The following is an 18,095-nucleotide window of genomic DNA, read 5'->3' as shown; positions in this document are numbered from 1 at the left end:
AGTAAAGGATACGAGAGGAATATATAGAAAACAGGGGCAAGAAGGAGGGACAGTTAAGACATAACGGATTAACTTCTGTAGTATTAGAGGGGGCTGTAGAGGGTAAAGAATCTAGAGGAAAACCGAGCCTGGAATACATCCAACAAATATTTGAGGACGTGTGGTGCAAGTTCTGCTTTCAGTTTGGCACTGGAGAGGTACTCGTGGCGAGCTGCATCAAACCCATCAGAAGACGGATAACTCAAAAAAAATGAATAAGTAAAAAAAAATAAAAAGAACATCCTAGTAGTGTCGTTGGTTTTCATTTAATTCAAACTTTATTCCTCGTCAATGAAAACCCAGAGAGATGACTGAAAACATTTGGTGCCGCTGAACGTATTGTCTGCCGCGCCTCTGTCACGCTATCCAATGTTTTACATAAGACTGAACAGCCAGAATGGCGGGAGTAGCTTTGCTTTCGGGAAGTGAGTACAATGAACCAGCACCGAGTATACGAGCAGTATTTGGCTCCCGGGAACATGTGCCAGTCCGGTTGAAAAATAACATTACAAATTGTTCAAATGGCTCTGAGCACTATGGGACTTAACATCTGAGGTCATCAGGCCCCTAGAACTTACAACTACCTAAACCTAACTAACCTAAGGACATCAAACACATCCATGCCCGAGGCAGGATTCGAACCAGCGACTGTAGCAATCGCGTGGTTCCGGACTAAAGCACCTAGAACAGCGCGGCTAAATAACATGTCACTCTAAGGTGTTAGGAGTCGGTCTGGTAATTAAAGCCTATTTCTTCCTTGTCCACAGCCAAATTGATCACAAAAAATGAATCTTTGTGAAAGGGTATCCTGTATCTGACGCTTACTGCAGAGAGGATTTTTGTGTGAGATTGATGCTATGCAATTTCTCTCTCGTTCGAATCTTCCCATAGATTACGAGACATTCATCCATGCGGATTTGACAGTCGGCAGTAAGTTTTAATGAAGGTCTCCCAGTTTGCCAGTGAGTAAGTCCTGTAAAGTGCTGACATTCTTGTTGGTATAAGAAAGATGTGGAATGAGGGAGGCATTCCTTCACCATGTAAATTGCTACAATCTAGTACACTGCGCAACAGAATTAAAGTAGCCAAATAAATATGAAATCTTAAATACAGCTAGAGGATTTTCATTTTAAATAAAAAATGAATTAAAGGATCACTTTTTTCGAAACCCCTTACTTGTCTCCCATTCCAACGCAAGAGTTTGCAGTTTGGCTCAAATGTGCCTACAACCATCGTCTGTAATGGCACAAAGGCGTGGCGACATCACCGTTTGACTCGATGACCCTTACAACAAGAAGGTGTCAACACTTGCGAAATAAAGATCGGTGCCCAGAAGTTCATGTGAATGTCATATGGGCACCAAATTTCATCAAGACCACTGGGAACGTGTCACACTATGGGAAGGTCGTCACATCCTCTCTTACTCACAATTCACCCGATTTGATGTCTTTGCGACGGATATCAGAACAGCGACGACCAGCGTGGGGCGTGGATTCCGACACATTTCGCAATCTAAAACGAAAATTCGAAGCACAATGAGCGCCAGTAAAACTTTCTTGGCAACATTTGACACAGCTGGCACCCTTATACTATTTAACCATTCTCTATGGACACTGACAACCTTTGATGCAGCTGATAAGCTTGGACAATTGAACCCTTCTCTATGGACATTGTAGGGGTGCATCCCAACTGAACGTGACCGCGTCCCTTTGGAACGCAGCAGGACTGCAGCTATTGCTCTCACGTACAGATTAGAAAGAAGGGACCATTCAAAATTTGACGAAATTTCAACGTGATCCGAAGCAGCAGTGGGTTCTTATGCTTTTTCAGTGCTCCTGCTTTATGCACTCCTGTGGCGTGATCATGGAGCTGTATTGAATTGACAAAGATGAGAATGAAATGGCACAGGATCTCTCTAAGAGGTGGCACCTGGCTACATTTACTGAGGATTTTAAAAATGCACCATTACAGAGAAAAGTGCACAGTAGCCCAAAGTGCCTGCATTTAGCCAAACCGATTGGGACACCTCCAGGGCTTGTCGCCTGGTGGCAGGCGGTTAGGGATAGTTTTCAAGTTTCCTCTATGAAGGCACGATTGGAAAATACTCAGTAAATATGGACAGGTGCCACATAGTGTTTTGCCGAACTGGGAGGGTCTTTGACGGACCCTTCGCCATTTTATTCAAGCATGTGTCAAGCTCCGGACCCTTCGCCATTTTATTCAAGCATGTGTCAAGCTCACGCCTCTCCACGATAACGTCACAGAAGAGTGTGAAACAGAAACACTGAAAAAGCATTAGGACTGTATACTGTTTTGCATCACGTTCAATTTTCGTCCAGTGGTACTGAACAGTCCCTAATGGTTCCAGCCTCTACCCAAGAGCTTAATGCGGTCGCACTGCACTCGAGAGGGGAGACATCTTGTTCAGAATGTTTCGAGCCCCGTGATAACCGTTGAGAATGAATGAGTCGTCCAGAAGGTGTCAACAGTGAAAATAGCTGTCAAGAACATCATCCTTTAGATCATCGCACCGCGAATCGGTTCTGAGCCGCGGTGTGTCTGAAATATTTTCCTCGACCACTCGTGAGAAAACCGCGTGAGAGTCGCAGCTCTGACCTCCATCGCACAGTCGTTAAAAGAAAGGTCGATATTTGTGAGTAAGAGGGGATGTGACGATCTTTGTATTATGTAAGGCGTTCACGGTGGTGTTGGGCAGAAGTGTGTTGAAATTTGGTGCTAATTTGACATCATTAACACAATTTACATGTCACATAAACTTCTGTCCTTTTCTCCACACGTATCGACACCTTGCCGTGTGAACCGTCATCGAGCCTGAGGATGACGTTGCATGCTGTCACACTTTTTTACCATTGGAGAGGAAGGTAGTAGGCTCCCCTGAACCAAATATAAACTTAGGCGTTGGAACAGGACACAATTACAAGGTTTCGTAGGAATGATCCTTTAATTCTGTTGCGCAGTGTACGAATAGATAATAAGAAACTGAAAGCAAATCTGGCTTTAATAACGTTGAAATCCACTAGAGGACTGCACAGACCCAAACCGCCTCCGGAAACGGCAGTGACTGTGGTTAGGAAGGGTGAATTTGAAGGCGTTATATGACCAAATTGTCCGAGCAGCGGCTGACGGAAATCTGTCTCTGTGTCGACTGGAATGGGGTGAACTGATATGACATGGTGGAGCATAGATAAAGCTTAGGTGCTAATGAAATGGGCCATCTGCAATCTGTCAAAATACTATAGTTCGTGCTAGCGCAAGATTATCCGAAATTTATTATTGGCGTTCGCTGATATGTAGGCCTATATCGCCAATTGATTACAGAGCCTTAGGGCTGGCGTGTATGACACAATGATATCACATCACATCCCCTCAGCGATACCACAAAGCACGAAACCTAAGCAGAAAGGCAGGATTACTATTTCTTCCGAAATGTAACACAGACCCCACATCACAAGTCACCATATCGACCGCAACACACCGATCATTCGAGCATCTACACATGTAGCAGGAAAACAAAGGAAATAACCTAACGAACTAGAAATACGATTTGAAATCTGCCATTCACCATCAGAAATTGTGCAATTACACCACTTGAGGACACAGATACGAGAGACACTACAAAAGTATCGGAGAGATCTCTATCAACACTGCCGTTACAAAACCTGTTCTAAATCAAAGACGTCACTAGCCAAATGAGCGAACTAAGTTAAGAATGCTAGTGGAAAGAGCACCGGAGAAAAGACCCAAGACAGCGTTAGATATTGATACGTGGTTGTCTGCTGAGACATGAGAGCTGACTTGCGGATAGCATGACACCCTTTCTATTTGGACGTTGCAATACCAGAATGAACATTTTATGTACGTCACCGTCTCCTCTTTCTAAAAGAAAGAACTCAAGCTTGATGTGTCCTTTTAGCGACTGAGATGTGGCTGCTACCCGCGTGGACGATACTGGCGGTGTCGGTCACTCCACGCGCCCTGGCCTCTGTCGACATGTCGTGCGACTGCCGTATGTGGCACCTCATGGACACCTCAGTGAGCCTTCACTGCACCAGAGGAAAGGTACGTACCTGCACTCGGCGCACGTAGAAGATTTTAATTTGTTTTGAGATATTAAGCAATGTTCCCTCATTGTAAGTAATGTTTTGTCAGAGCACTGTATAAAAATTTGAAGTAAAGTGGTTAAGAACTTTTCGAGATTTTTGTTAACACCGTTTACCCTTTCTCTATACTATACCTGTGTGTATAACGACAAGTCGTTGCTTAACGTTTCTACCAACAATTTGGAAAAGTTTTTAGTAATTATCCTACCTTGTGATTTTTAAACAATACTCTAATAACCATTCAGACTGAGATAGATAGAAAGCGGAAAGGTTGCTGGCAATAATCTCGGAAAGTTCTTAACCGCTTTATTTCAAATATTTACTGTGTTCTCTAATAGAAATTGCAACGGACAAAGGCAACGTCTTTAAATACATGTGGAATGTGAACACACGTATAAAATCAATACACTACATAAAGACAAGTCGTTGTAGAAGGTTTTTATCAAAAATCTAGAAAAGCCCTTGATCGATTTACTTAAAATTTTTATGTGGTACTAGAATAAACTTCCAGATGGACTACATTATACGAGGGTTGCCCAGAATGTAATACACCGCATTTTTTTCTCAGCCGATAACAATGCTACGAATGCGAAACGTTACGTACGTACGTATTATTTGAGTCTCCTGAGTGAGCGTGCCAAGTTTCCGTCACTTCCGACTGATAGCCTAGCTGCAAGACAGTTTCAAAATGGCGTCTGTAGGTGACATACAGGGTGTTTCAAAAATGACCGGTACATTTGAAACGGCCATAAAAACTAAACGAGCAGCGATAGAAATACACCGTTTGTTGCAATATGCTTGGGACAACAGTACATTTTCAGGCGGACAAACTTTCGAAATTACAGTAGTTACAATTTTCAACAACAGATGGCGCTGCAAGTGATGTGAAAGATATAGAAGACAACGCAGTCTGTGGGTGCGCCATTCTGTACGTCGTCTTTCTGCTGTAAGCGTGTGCTGTTCACAACGTGCAAGTGTGCTGTAGACAACATGGTTTATTCCTTAGAACAGAGGATTTTTCTGGTGTTGGAATTCCACCGCCTAGAACACAGTGTTGTTGCAACAAGACGAAGTTTTCAACGGAGGTTTAATGTAACCAAAGGACCGAAAAGCGATACAATAAAGGATCTGTTTGAAAAATTTCAACTGACTGGGAACGTGACGGATGAACGTGCTGGAAAGGTAGGGCGACCGCGTACGGCAACCACAGAGGGCAACGCGCAGCTAGTGCAGCAGGTGATCCAACAGCGGCCTCGGGTTTCCGTTCGCCGTGTTGCAGCTGCGGTCCAAATGACGCCAACGTCCACGTATCGTCTCATGCACCAGAGTTTACACCTCTATCCATACAAAATACAAACGCGGCAACCCCTCAGCGCCGCTACCATTGCTGCATGAGAGACATTCGCTAACGATATAGTGCACAGGATTGATGACAGCGATATGCATGTGGGCAGCATTTGGTTTACTGACGAAGCTTATTTTTACCTGGACGGCTTCGTCAATAAACAGAACTGGCGCATATGGGGAACCGAAAAGCCCCATGTTGCAGTCCAATCGTCCCTGCATCCTCAAAAAGTAATGGTCTGGGCCGCCATTTCTTCCAAAGGAATCATTGGCCCATTTTTCAGATCCGAAACGATTACTGCATCACGCTATCTGGACATTCTTCGTGAATTTTTGGCGGTACAAACTGCCTTAGACGACACTGCGAACACCTCGTGGTTTATGCAAGTTGGTGCCCGGCCACATCGCACGGCTGACGTCTTTAATTTCCTGAATGAATATTTCGATGATCGTGTGATTGCTTTGGGCTATCCGAAACATACAGGAGGCGGCGTGGATTGGCCTCCCTATTCGCCAGACATGAACCCCTGTGACTTCTTTCTGTGGGGACACTTGAAAGACCAGATGTACCGCCAGAATCCAGAAACAATTGAACAGCTGAAGCAGTACATCTTATCTGCATGTGAAGCCATTCCGCCAGACACGTTGTCAAAGGTTTCGGGTAATTTCATTCAGAGACTACGCCATATTATTGCTACTCATGGTGGATATGTGGAAAATATCGTACTATAGAGTTTCTCAGACCGCAGCGCCATCTGTTGTTGAAAATTGTAACTACTGTAATTTCGAAAGTTTGTCTGCCTGAAAATGTACTGTTGTCCCAAGCATATTGCAACAAACGGTGTATTTCTATCGCTGTTCGTTTAGTTTTTATTGGCGTTTCAAATATACCGGTCATTTTTGAAACACCCTGTATTTTACAAGTAACTGCGGTCATTGAATTTCTCACTGCAGAGGAAGAAACTGTTGGGACTGTTCACAAGCGCTTGTGCCAAGTCTATGGAACATCTGCTGTCGACAGAAGTACAGTTAGTCGCTGGGCATGCAGGGTTAGGTCATCAGAAGGCGGTTCGGCGCAACTCCACGATTTGTAGCAGTCGCCGAGACCATCCACGGCTGTCGCACCTGGCATGTCGCAGCGAGCTGATGTCATTCGCGAGGACAGACACATTACGACTCGGCAGATGTCGCTGCATCTGTCCTCCACCACCATGGCTAGGACTGGTACCGACAGGGCATACACGCCCTTGTTTCGCGCTGGAGGAAGGCCACAGAACGGGATGGAGCTTACGTAGAAAAATACGTGTGTAAATAAAACACCATTCTTTCGTGTGTGTAATTCTCATCATGTTCAACACAGAATGGTTGAAAAAAAATTGCGGTGCATTACTTTCTGGGAAACACTTGTAGAAACGTTGTTACCAAAAACCTCGAAAAATTCTTGACCGATTTATAACTAATTTTTACACGTTATTCAAATAACAGCCGGACGGACGCAGGCCACATGTAATTTTAATATTGTATTGTTACCAAAAATCAATTCACCCACTTACATAAATTTTTTACATGATACTCTAATAAAGATTCAGATAGACATATCTATATATATTTTTAAAAAAATAGTGTACAGATTTTCTGCTAAAACTGACAACGGGAAAAAGGATTCTGTGCTGTGCTATGACGTGCACATGTACGATTTTGTTTTCTTTCTCGCAATCAGTTTTAACTACGTAGCATGGCTTTTAAACTATTAGACAGTTTTTTCTTCTATATATGTTCTTCCTCCCTACATAAAATTTACAGAAAGTGTTTGTACAACTATGAGCAGTTTTGCTTTCTTCCTCGCACCCGGTTTTAACAGAAAACACCAAAGTTATGTTTATGACTTATCGGCTTATGATTAGAATATTACTACAGAGTCTGACTCAATCCAAAACATTGTAATTCTATCCGTTTGCTAATTAAAACTATGTAAAATACTGTCACTCAAGCTAGTACCTTCACAGATCCAGCAGAAGGAGAGGTCTCTCATAGCCTGTATGCCAGTTCCAACCGATTTACCGATTCACTCCTGTACTCAATAGGGGGGAGGGGGAAGGGAAGGAGATGGACAAAGAGACAAGCGATACAGAGATATAGGGAAGGTGAAGGAGGAGATGGACAGACAGACGGTGCAGGAGGAGATAGAGAGAGGGGAAGTGGTGATGGACAACGAGAGGGAAGTATGGGGAGTATAGACAGTAAGAAGAGGAGGCGGAGGCGGACAGAGAGAAAGTGGAGAAGGAGATTAGAACATATATCCTGATCACGCACATATTTCGCAGCTGCGAAGCATTGCCGGGTTCGCTAGTATATTCGTATGGACGAGTCATGCGCATCTGAAGTATGGTGGAAACTACTCCAGACATTCCTGAACTACGGTGTCATCCCTCTTCCCCCTCCCTCCCTCCTCGCCACGAATCCCCTGTGGACGGTACGTGGTTCTTACAGTTATTCTTTCCATACGGTGAATGGTATGTGTATCAATTTTGGTTGAAAACGATCCATTGATTTAGGATATGTGGAGCACAAATACACACAGATGTATTTTATAGTATATATAAATTCAGATTCTGATAGTGTTACTCTTACACACACTGTGCAGTTGCTCCGAAATACTAATCATCTGCATGTCGAAGTTTGCAAATTTAATGTTTATTCCATGTAGTCTTGTTGATTTTACCATTTTCATGCTCATCACTGTATATCCTGGAGTACACGCAATGATTTTATTCCACTGACAATTAGCAGTATATTCCGCTACCAGAACAGCGGTTACCGTTCGGTATTGTTATCACTACACCTAGATTATGGCAGTGAGTGAACTAACATACATGCATTACACAGCGGATTAAAGCATGTAATTCATTATAACACATTTTTTTCTAGTGTGACAATATCGGCGAATATCCCGATATTGTTATCTATGTATACATAATAAAACTAGTTGAGCTTTTAATGTGTGGCTCAAATTTATAAACTCCTTATATTAAATGAAACAACAAGTTCACTGTTACCAGTCACCGTTTTATTTATTTCCACGACGCGTTTCGAAGGTTTAAACTTCCATCATCGGGTGGATTTACATTAGTTAGTATTACATTTGTGTGTGTGTTGTGTTACGATTTTTTTTTTTTTTTGGAGGAATTTGTGGCACTGCCTAGTGGAGAAACAGGACAATACTACAGAATATGGTTTAGGATTACTTTTGACAAAAAATTAAACTTATATCTAATCGTAAACATTAAATAAGTAAACTAGATTACCTCCAGTGGTCACAGGTTCCTTTTGCTGTCGTAACACATCACACGTATACTGCCACATTTGTAAACAAATATGGCGCCTGGAATCAGCTGGGTGCAAGGTTCGTATAGCAGAAGAGAAGACATAATCGCAAAGTGCAAAGAATATACATCGTAACAACATTATTACAGAATAATTGTTTAAAGCATTTGGAGGTGTTTGTTTTGAGGTGTCGAATATATGTGTTTGTACTTCAGGTGGTATATAAATCCAACTTTGACAAGTTAAAACAGCTAAACATTCGTACTAGTTTATACAATCAGGTGAAATGTTAAAATGGCTTAAACTTCATACTTGTTAATAAGAGTTAGGTGAAATGTTGCAGACTTGAATTACAATGATCATATTGGCTACAGCAGTAAAATCATACATACATGACACTCTTTGATTGGGATTAATAAACAGATGTGAGGGGCTGGTGGCAGAAGGAGAGGAAGAGAGAGAGAAAGTGTGTGTGAGTGTGTGTGTGTGTGTGTGAGAGAGAGAGAGAGAGAGATAGTGAGGAAAGAGTGATTATATGAGAGCAAACATTTACATGGCAAGTGATCTTAAGATTACATGTTGCGTATATTAGCTGCCTAAAGGTTGGGGTAATACATTGGTTAATGCTATAAATATGCAGATAGATATACATTTGTGCCATAAAACGGTGACTGGTAACAGTGAACTTGTTGTTTCATTTAATGTCAGTAACAGTCACGGTAAAGCCTAACCTAAAAAAAATGTTCGCATTTAAACTCGTTATAATTACTTACTGTAGCTATGTAAACAAATTTAGAGTATAATGAAGCATGTTACAAATCACGGTACTTTTGTAATTTTTCAGAATGGGTCCTCTGTGGTTTCCTGCCAAAAAGGTTAGTGCATTATGAAATCAATAAGTAAGTTATATTTAGTAGAGATGGACAACTGTGGCTATGATAAACCAGACTCAATGTCGATATCTTAGGTGCCTTGAAATATTTCTTAGTAACCACTTTCTGTATTATTCAAATAAGCTCTCAACTGTCACAAACAAACACAAGTTGGCATTACAGAATGTGATTCAGTAGGTCCATATTTTCCCATATTTACAACCTGCACTACCAGTCACTTAGTACAATTGTAAATGAAACTTTTTGTTATTAAGAACATAACTAACAAATACCAATCCTGGTACCGAAGCATACTGAAAAGAGTTTTAGTCACCGAGTGAGACGTCTTTATCAACAAAGGTTTGCAATACGTAAACGGGAAAGAAATCAGCCTCCTATAATACCGTGCGAACATGGACGGAAATCCACAGAAGCCTACTATCCATGTATCTCTTATCTCCAGCTTTTATTCTTCTCTAAGGAAAAGCCAAGGTAGGAATTAAATCCGAAATTTTAAATTTATCTCTGAGGGCAAATGAACAAGTCTGCGTACGAAAATTTGTAGTCTCGTTTATAATGATGCTATAAGTGTGTCTTCAATGCTGACAGTGCCTCATATCAAGCGTTGGTACCCGAATGCCTTTGAGCGCTACAGTGCTCCACAGTTTATGGCTGCTTGTGAAGAGCGTTAGAACGCCTGTCCAGAAAAAAAATTATGACTACCTACTGGTAAAACGTCAAATTCGAATGCCTGTGTTCTGTCGTCGGTAATTACTCTCGCATTATTTTCCATTTGAAACTTCAGGTGAGTGCCCTTTGCATATATGAATATAATGGTCTGCTGCTAGTAATGATAAGCATCACATGACACAGAAAATGACGCCCAGAATCGACTAGTGCCCTCGCAGGCTGTCGAGTGATATCTCGATGCCCCGGTAATCGTCATCCGTGGAGGATCTTCATCTGCAGCTACCTCACCGACATAAATGGTCAACTCGTTTTGTTTTCCTAGTTTTAGCAGCCAGGCGACCAATTGTAACCTTTGTATACAAAGAAGAATGACTGAACTGTACTTGAAAGCGACCTCGACGTTGGTGTGGCGATGGGCTTTGTTTGGCAGGTGGGCTATACTCGTGGAATACCCTTCTTTTTATCTTTTCAGTAGCGTACGAATTCCCAGTGTTCCCATAATGGAAACGTACCAGTGTTTTTTCCTTCTCTCTAGAGTCATTAGTCTTCTGACTATTTTAATGCGACCCACCACGAATTCCTCTCCACTGCCAATCTCTTCGTCTCAGAGCAGAACTTTCACCCTACTAAAATTAATTGCTGGAAGTATTTCAGTCTCTGTCTTCCTCTACAGTTCTTACCCTCTACAGCTCCCTATAGTACCATTGAAGTGACGTCTTGACAGATGTCCTATCATCCTGTCATTGCAGCTTGCAGTGTTTTACATATATCCCTCTTCTCGCTGATTCTCCGGTGGACTTGCTCATTTCTTATGTTATTCTCCCACATTCCATGTATGACTACAATCATGTGTTCCAAACATACATTCACATAAATTTCTTCCTCAAATTAAAGCTTATGTTTGACATTAGCAGATTTCTGTTGGCCAGAAATGCCCTTTTTGCTAGTGCTAGTCTGCTTTTTGGGTCCTCCTTGCTCCGTCCGTCATAGGTTATTCTGTTGCCCAGGCAAAAGAATTACTTAACTTCGTCTGCTTCGTGATCACCAATCCCGATTTTGTTTCTCGCTGTTCTAGTTTCTGCTACTTCTCATTACTTTCGTCTTTCTTCGATTCACTCATAATCCATATTGTGTACCCGTTAGACTGTTGATTCCATTCAGCAGATCCTGTAATTCTAGTTCACTTTCACTGAGGCTAACAATGTCACAAGCGAACCTTATCATTGATATCATTTTACCTTCGATTTTAATACCACTCTTGAAAATTTCTTTTATTGCCATCATTGCTTCTTCGATAGATTGAACAGTAGGGGCGAAAGACTACATCCCTTACACCCTTTTTAATCCGAGCAGTTCGTTTTGGTCTTCCACTTTATTGTTCCACCTTGGCTCTTGTACATATTTATATTTCCCGCCTTTCCCTGCAACTTACCCGCGTTTTTCTCAGAATTTCGAACATTTTGTGCCATTTGACACTGACGAACGCTTTCTATAGGTCGACAAATCGTATAAACGTGTCTTAATTTTTCTTTTAGTCGAGCTTCCAATACCAGTCGTGTCAGAACTGTCTGTCTGTTGCCCTTTCCTTTTATAAAGCCAAACTGTTCGCCGTATAAGGGATCATCAGTTTTCTTTTCCATACTTATGTATATTATTCTTGTTAGCAACTTTATGAGTGAGGTGTTAAGCTGGTTGTCGCACTTATCAACAACTACAGTCTTCAGGAATGTGTGGATGATGTTTTTCCAAGCATCAGATGGTATATCGCCAGACTCATACACTCTACACACCTACATGAATAGTTGCTTTGTTGCCAATTTCCTCAACGATTTTAGATATTCTGGTGGAATGTTACTATTCCGTTTGTCTTATTTTAACTTAATTCTTTCAAAGCTATTTTAAATTCAGATCCTAATACTGTATCCCCTGTCTCTTCTATATTGGCTTCTGTTTCTTCTTCTAACACGTCATGAGACAAGTCCCCCCCTAATACAGGCCTCCATTGTACTATTTCCACCTATATGCTGTATGTGTCCCCAGCATTCAACAGTGGAATTCCCATTGCACTCTTATCACTGTAGCTTTTGATTTCACAGAAGGTTGTTTTGACTTTCCTATATGCTTAGTCAGTTCTTCCGACAAACGATTTCTTCACATTTTTCATGCAACGATTTCGGTTTAGCTTCATTGCACTTCCCATTTATTTCATTCCTGAGTGAGGTGTATTTCTCTTTTCCTGAATTTTCCTGAACATTCTTGCACCTCATTCTTTCATCGATCAGCTGAAGTATTTCTTCTGTTACCTATTGTTTCCTCGCAGCTACCTTCTTTGTAACTATGTTTTTATTTCCAACTCCTGTGATGACCCTTTTTAGAGATGTCATTTCCTCTTCAACTGAACTGACTACTGAGCTGTTCATTATCGCAATATCTATGCCCGTAGAGAATTTCAAGGATATTTCTTCTATGCTTATTACTTCCAAATGGTTCAAATGGCTCTGAGCACTATGGGACTTAACTTCTGAGGTCATCGGTCCCCTAGAACTTAGAATTACCTAAACCTAACTAACCTAAGGACATCACACACATCCATGCCCGAGGCAGGATACGAACCTGCGACCGTAGCGGTCGTGTGGTTCCAGACTGTAGCGCCTAGAACCGCTCGTATTACTTCCATATCCCTCTCTTCGTGCGCTGATTCTTCCTGACTAGTTTCTTAAACGTCAGCCTAGTCTTTATCACAACTAAGCTGTGAATTGAGTCTATATCTGCTCCCGGTTTCACCTTACATTCCAGTTCCTGATTTCGGAATCTCTGACTGATCATGATGTAACGTGACTAAATCGTCCCCTACATTCCGGCCTTTACCAGGTATACCTCCCCCTCTTGTGATTCTTGAACAGAGTATTCGCTATTACTAGCTGAAATTTATTGCATAACTCAATTATTTTATCTCTTCTCTCATTCCTAATACCAAGCTATTCCTTCTATACCTTCCCGTACAACAGCATTCCAGTTCCCCATAAATCTTAAATTTTCTTCCTTTACATACTGAAATACCAGTTTATTATCTTCATATGATTCTACTATCTCTTCATCTGCAGTTTGCGACGTCGGCATGTATACCTGAACTATTGTTGTCTTACTTTCCTGCATAATAATCCAACATGTTAGAGAGTAGGTTCTACCTCCATCTGTCTGAAGCTTGAATGTTTCCACAGATGCAGCATAAGTCTGACGTTACCGACTTCATACACCTAACGTTGGTTTGTCTTGCAGAAATTGGTGCCTTAGCAAATAAATAGTTTGCAAATGGGATGGAGTGGCGCAGGTTCGAGCGTCAATCTATAGTAAATCATTAGTGTTCTTATCGGATGAGGTGAAACAGGAATATGTTAATAGAGTGGCACTCAAGGAGCCAAAAACAATAAAAGTAAAATTATTAAAAGACTGATAGGGTTTTAAAATAGTTACATTTATTATCTGCATATAATTACAGATTCAAATATGTGAAGGTCGATCTGGCTAGCCACGGACATAGGCAGTTGAGCAAGTATGGGCGGTAATTGTTTTGTCTTACCAAATGATGGAATGGACTTTATACGAAGCCGTATGCAGCTGTTGTGGTGAGTGCGTGACTTGTCGATATGCAAGCAGTGTGGCGTGGTGTCACACGACTATTGACAGACAGTTGGCAGCTCCTGTCTACTCGTCTCCGTCCACACATCTCCGTCTCCGTGTGCCCATAGCTTCACAAGTGACAGACAGAGCAGCTTAATTCACGTCCTGTCCACTGTCTTGTCTTTAATCATACTTCAGGTAAAACTGCTCCCCAGGGTTTAGCATGGCGCTACTGCCCTGGCCACAGTGGTCTCTTGCAGTATTCTGATGATCAAGCGACGTCTTTTATCGGCAGTAATTAGTCTGGAGAGACGGCATCCGTGTCAAACTGGGAAATTTAGATCGGGTAACGAGAACATAAAATTGTTCAACATTATGAGCAAAGACAGAAAGGAAAACCATCCGACATGGAATGGAAGCTATGGATGTTATAAAATGAAATTGAACGTCGGAACGAATACATGAATCAGATTCAAAATACGAAAACCAAGTAGAAAACTGACAAACTTTCAGGATCCGCAGTCAGATTGCTGTGTACGAATCACCTAGTATAAATTAAACTACGGAAAAAATTCCTGCGAAATGTATAATAGAAACCCCCTTCAAATGTCCGTGCTCGGGTCTTGTGTTATTCTTCCCGTTTCCTTGTCATTTAGATCACAGATTTTATTCTTGTCACTTTTGGGTTGTTAGCCAAATCCCATGGTGATTGATCGACGCTGGAAAATTACAGCCTGCTCGTCTTCGCTGCAGGCTACTGAACGTTCTTATCTCAGTTCGAAAAGTTTCTGGATCGCGACAGGTGCAGATCATCTGAACTCAGGCGTCATAGTCTCCCTTGTGTGGTACATTAACAATGTGTTCCACATATCCTCTTTTCACATATTTATATATATATATATATATATATGTATATATACCGGGTGCTCATAAGTACACTGACAATTTTCCGAGTGCTGCAGTGTGGGCTGTATACATCGCAACATCGCAGACTTACATTGTCTGCCTAACACATGTCATGTAGACTGTTTATCATATACTAGATAGACATAACGCCAAGGCATTATGCCTTGCATTCTACTCGCATGGTGTTACACACCTGAAGTGGAGAACAATCGACATAAAAATAAAATTAATTCCTAATGAAATCAGAAAAAAGTTAAGAAAGTGTGTTTTTTATGTCCTCTTGCGCATTCTGGACCTTATCAGGGTGGTTCTTGAGGCAAGAAAATATTTGTAATTTCTCATAGAGACAGACGTTCTTTACTTCATTAACATTATGATATATAGTCACATGATAATTAATATTTTAAACAATATACCGAATTTTTTATAATGTACCCAGACTGCAATTGTCTTATTTCGGTTCCTGTGTTTTAGAAGTTAGTTCTCAATTTTCTTCTTGCGTGGACTACAGGGGTTGTACAAAATACGGAAAAACTGCAAGAAATGCATACTTGAACATAACTGCAGACGGCAGCCACCGTTGTAGTTTGCACTGCTGTTTTGATCGCGAACGGCACCCGTTGCTAGTGTCATTCGTTGTCAGAGCGGTGTTGTGTGAAGTTGTGAGTGTATTACGTCTCAGATAACTGAATTCTAACGTGATGAAACTACTGTTGCTCGAATGGTGGGTGCTTCCATAACCAAGGTAACCGTAACGTTCAGTGTTTCAAGAGGTGCAGCATCGAAGATTAATACCACATATAGAAAAAGCGGATAATCACCGTCCACTAAGATAATTAAAGAGGTTTGTGACGAAAAGTAGGACGACAGCTGTAAAAGTGATTGCAGAACTGAATGTCACCCTCCAAAATTCTGTCAGCGCCAAAACAACGCGAAGGGAGATCCAACACAGGGAACTGCAGAGCGAGCTGGAATTCCAGAACCACTCATCAGTGAGTCAAACACCCGTAACAGGAAAACTTAGTGCCGAGGCCATAAGGCCTGGACGATGGAGCAACAGAGAAATGACATTCGGCTGTATAGGTTTTGTTTCACAAGATTTCCACCTTCTAACAGAGTTGTTCCCGGGCCCCGGCATCGTTGCTTTCTAATGTCGCATTTTGCTTGATCAGACCCATACCATGCTACAATCTTTGTTCCCCAATGGTGATACTGTGTTCCCAGACGACAGGGCCCCCGTCCACACAGCTCGCATCGTCCAGAATTGGATTTCTGAGCATGAAGATGAATTTCACATTTCCCCGGACCGCTACCATCACCAGATCTCAGTATTATTGAACCTTCGGAGAGAAGGATGTGTGATCGCTATCCAGTTATATCACCGTTAACTAAACTTGCCGTTATTTTGCAGGAAGAAAAGTATAAACGGGGCAGGAAAATGAAAACTACATACCCGCCACAACAGGACCACCATTCAGGAGTAATTACCCCACGTGTAAAGACATTTATCCCACTGGAAGAAGAGACGATCACTGGCTGTTTCGTAGAACGCGGTCGCCCGCTGACGAATCCACAACCGCACCTACTCTTGCATTTCCGCATCCGTCTGAAACCGATGTCCTCGCATGTCTTTCTTCAGGTCGCCAAAGATATGGAGGTGAAGGATAAGGACTGCACACAGGACGTTGCAGTGTTTTCTAGTGAAATCGCTGAAGCCTAACCGATTGGCATTGTGGGGGCGGGCGTTTTGAGTTTGTGGCGCGTCGCAGTTTCTGCAAATTCATAGCGCTGCGCATTTATTGATGTTCCAAGTTCGAGGAACTGGACGAGCAGAAGGCTCCTACAGTCAAAGAAAGAAGTTATCATGACTTTTCCGTTACTTCTGTGAACAGCTTTGGATTTCTTTGGCAGGGGACATATGGGATGTTTCCATTTTTTGCTTTGCCGTTTGCTCTCCTGCTGTCGGAATGCTGCCGGACGGATCATCCTGTTGCACGATAACATCCACTCCAACATAGCAGATCGGTTGAAGGCTACGCTTCTGCGAATTGGTTAGGGAACACTGCAACATCTCCCGTAGAGTACGGATGTTTCAGCGAGTGATTTTCGCATCTTAGCCGACTTGAAGAAAGATATTTGTAGATGCTGGTTTGAGCCGGACACGGAAGTGTAACTGTGTGTGGTTGTGATCCGTCAGCAGCATCCCGCTTCCTACGAAACCAGAATTGATCGTCTCGTCTCCCAGTGGGCTAAATGTCATAAGGAGTGTATGACTACTTTTGAATGGACCCATTCTGTGGTCCCGTTGCGGCGGCTGTTCGGTTTTCATTTGTCCGACCATCCTAATATTCCCTTGAAAATGATGCAGGATCTGCATTTATCCATTTGCAGACAAAATGGAACCTCTTTTGAATGTCAACTATTTTCCTACACCGTATTAGGCATGGTAATGTATTGTGTTACTGATGTTTCCACATTTATGTCCATTCCTTGTATGCAGAAGTGTTGAAAAATTGGCAAACGTAATCTCGTATACATCTTGTAGGTCATATATTGTTTTATTTTTAAATAGTATACTGTAAATTCTTATCCAGAGGACTGTAAGATTTGAATTCAATTGAAACATTACTTGTTTTAAAAGAAGGTGGTTCAATCTATTTGATGTTCTGTGCTGGCATCGGATGGTAGTATATTTGGATCTCTTCTTTACAGTAATAAAACAGAGAGTGTTTTCGTGCTTACAAGTATTTTCTATGACAGTAATAAAACAGAGAGTGTTTTCGTGCTTACAAGTATTTTCTATGACTTTAATTATCTTAGTGCTCACATGTTTTCTGACTTAGGGCCATACCGATTATTATGAACAATATGTCTCAGGATTTTCGGTTCATTGTGATGTCTTCAGATGACTTCGATGGTCCAAGTAGTCTGTGAATCACTGACTGGAAGGACACAAATTAGTATTTCTCTGAATGACAAGATTTATAATATTTGATTACGTCTGTTGTTGTTGGCTCCCTGAAAATATGCAAATAATAATTACAACCTGATATGGATATCCACCCTTCTTCATCATTTTCAATAGTAAATGTCACGTAGGGATGTTGTTTATTTAACATGCGGCGCAATACTTAAACCTCTTCTCGATTTCCGTCAAATGTGTATCATATGCATATAT

Source organism: Schistocerca cancellata, chromosome 2, assembly GCF_023864275.1.
Source record: "Schistocerca cancellata isolate TAMUIC-IGC-003103 chromosome 2, iqSchCanc2.1, whole genome shotgun sequence".
NCBI lineage: Eukaryota > Metazoa > Arthropoda > Insecta > Orthoptera > Acrididae > Schistocerca > Schistocerca cancellata.
This window is presented reverse-complemented; position numbering follows the sequence as displayed.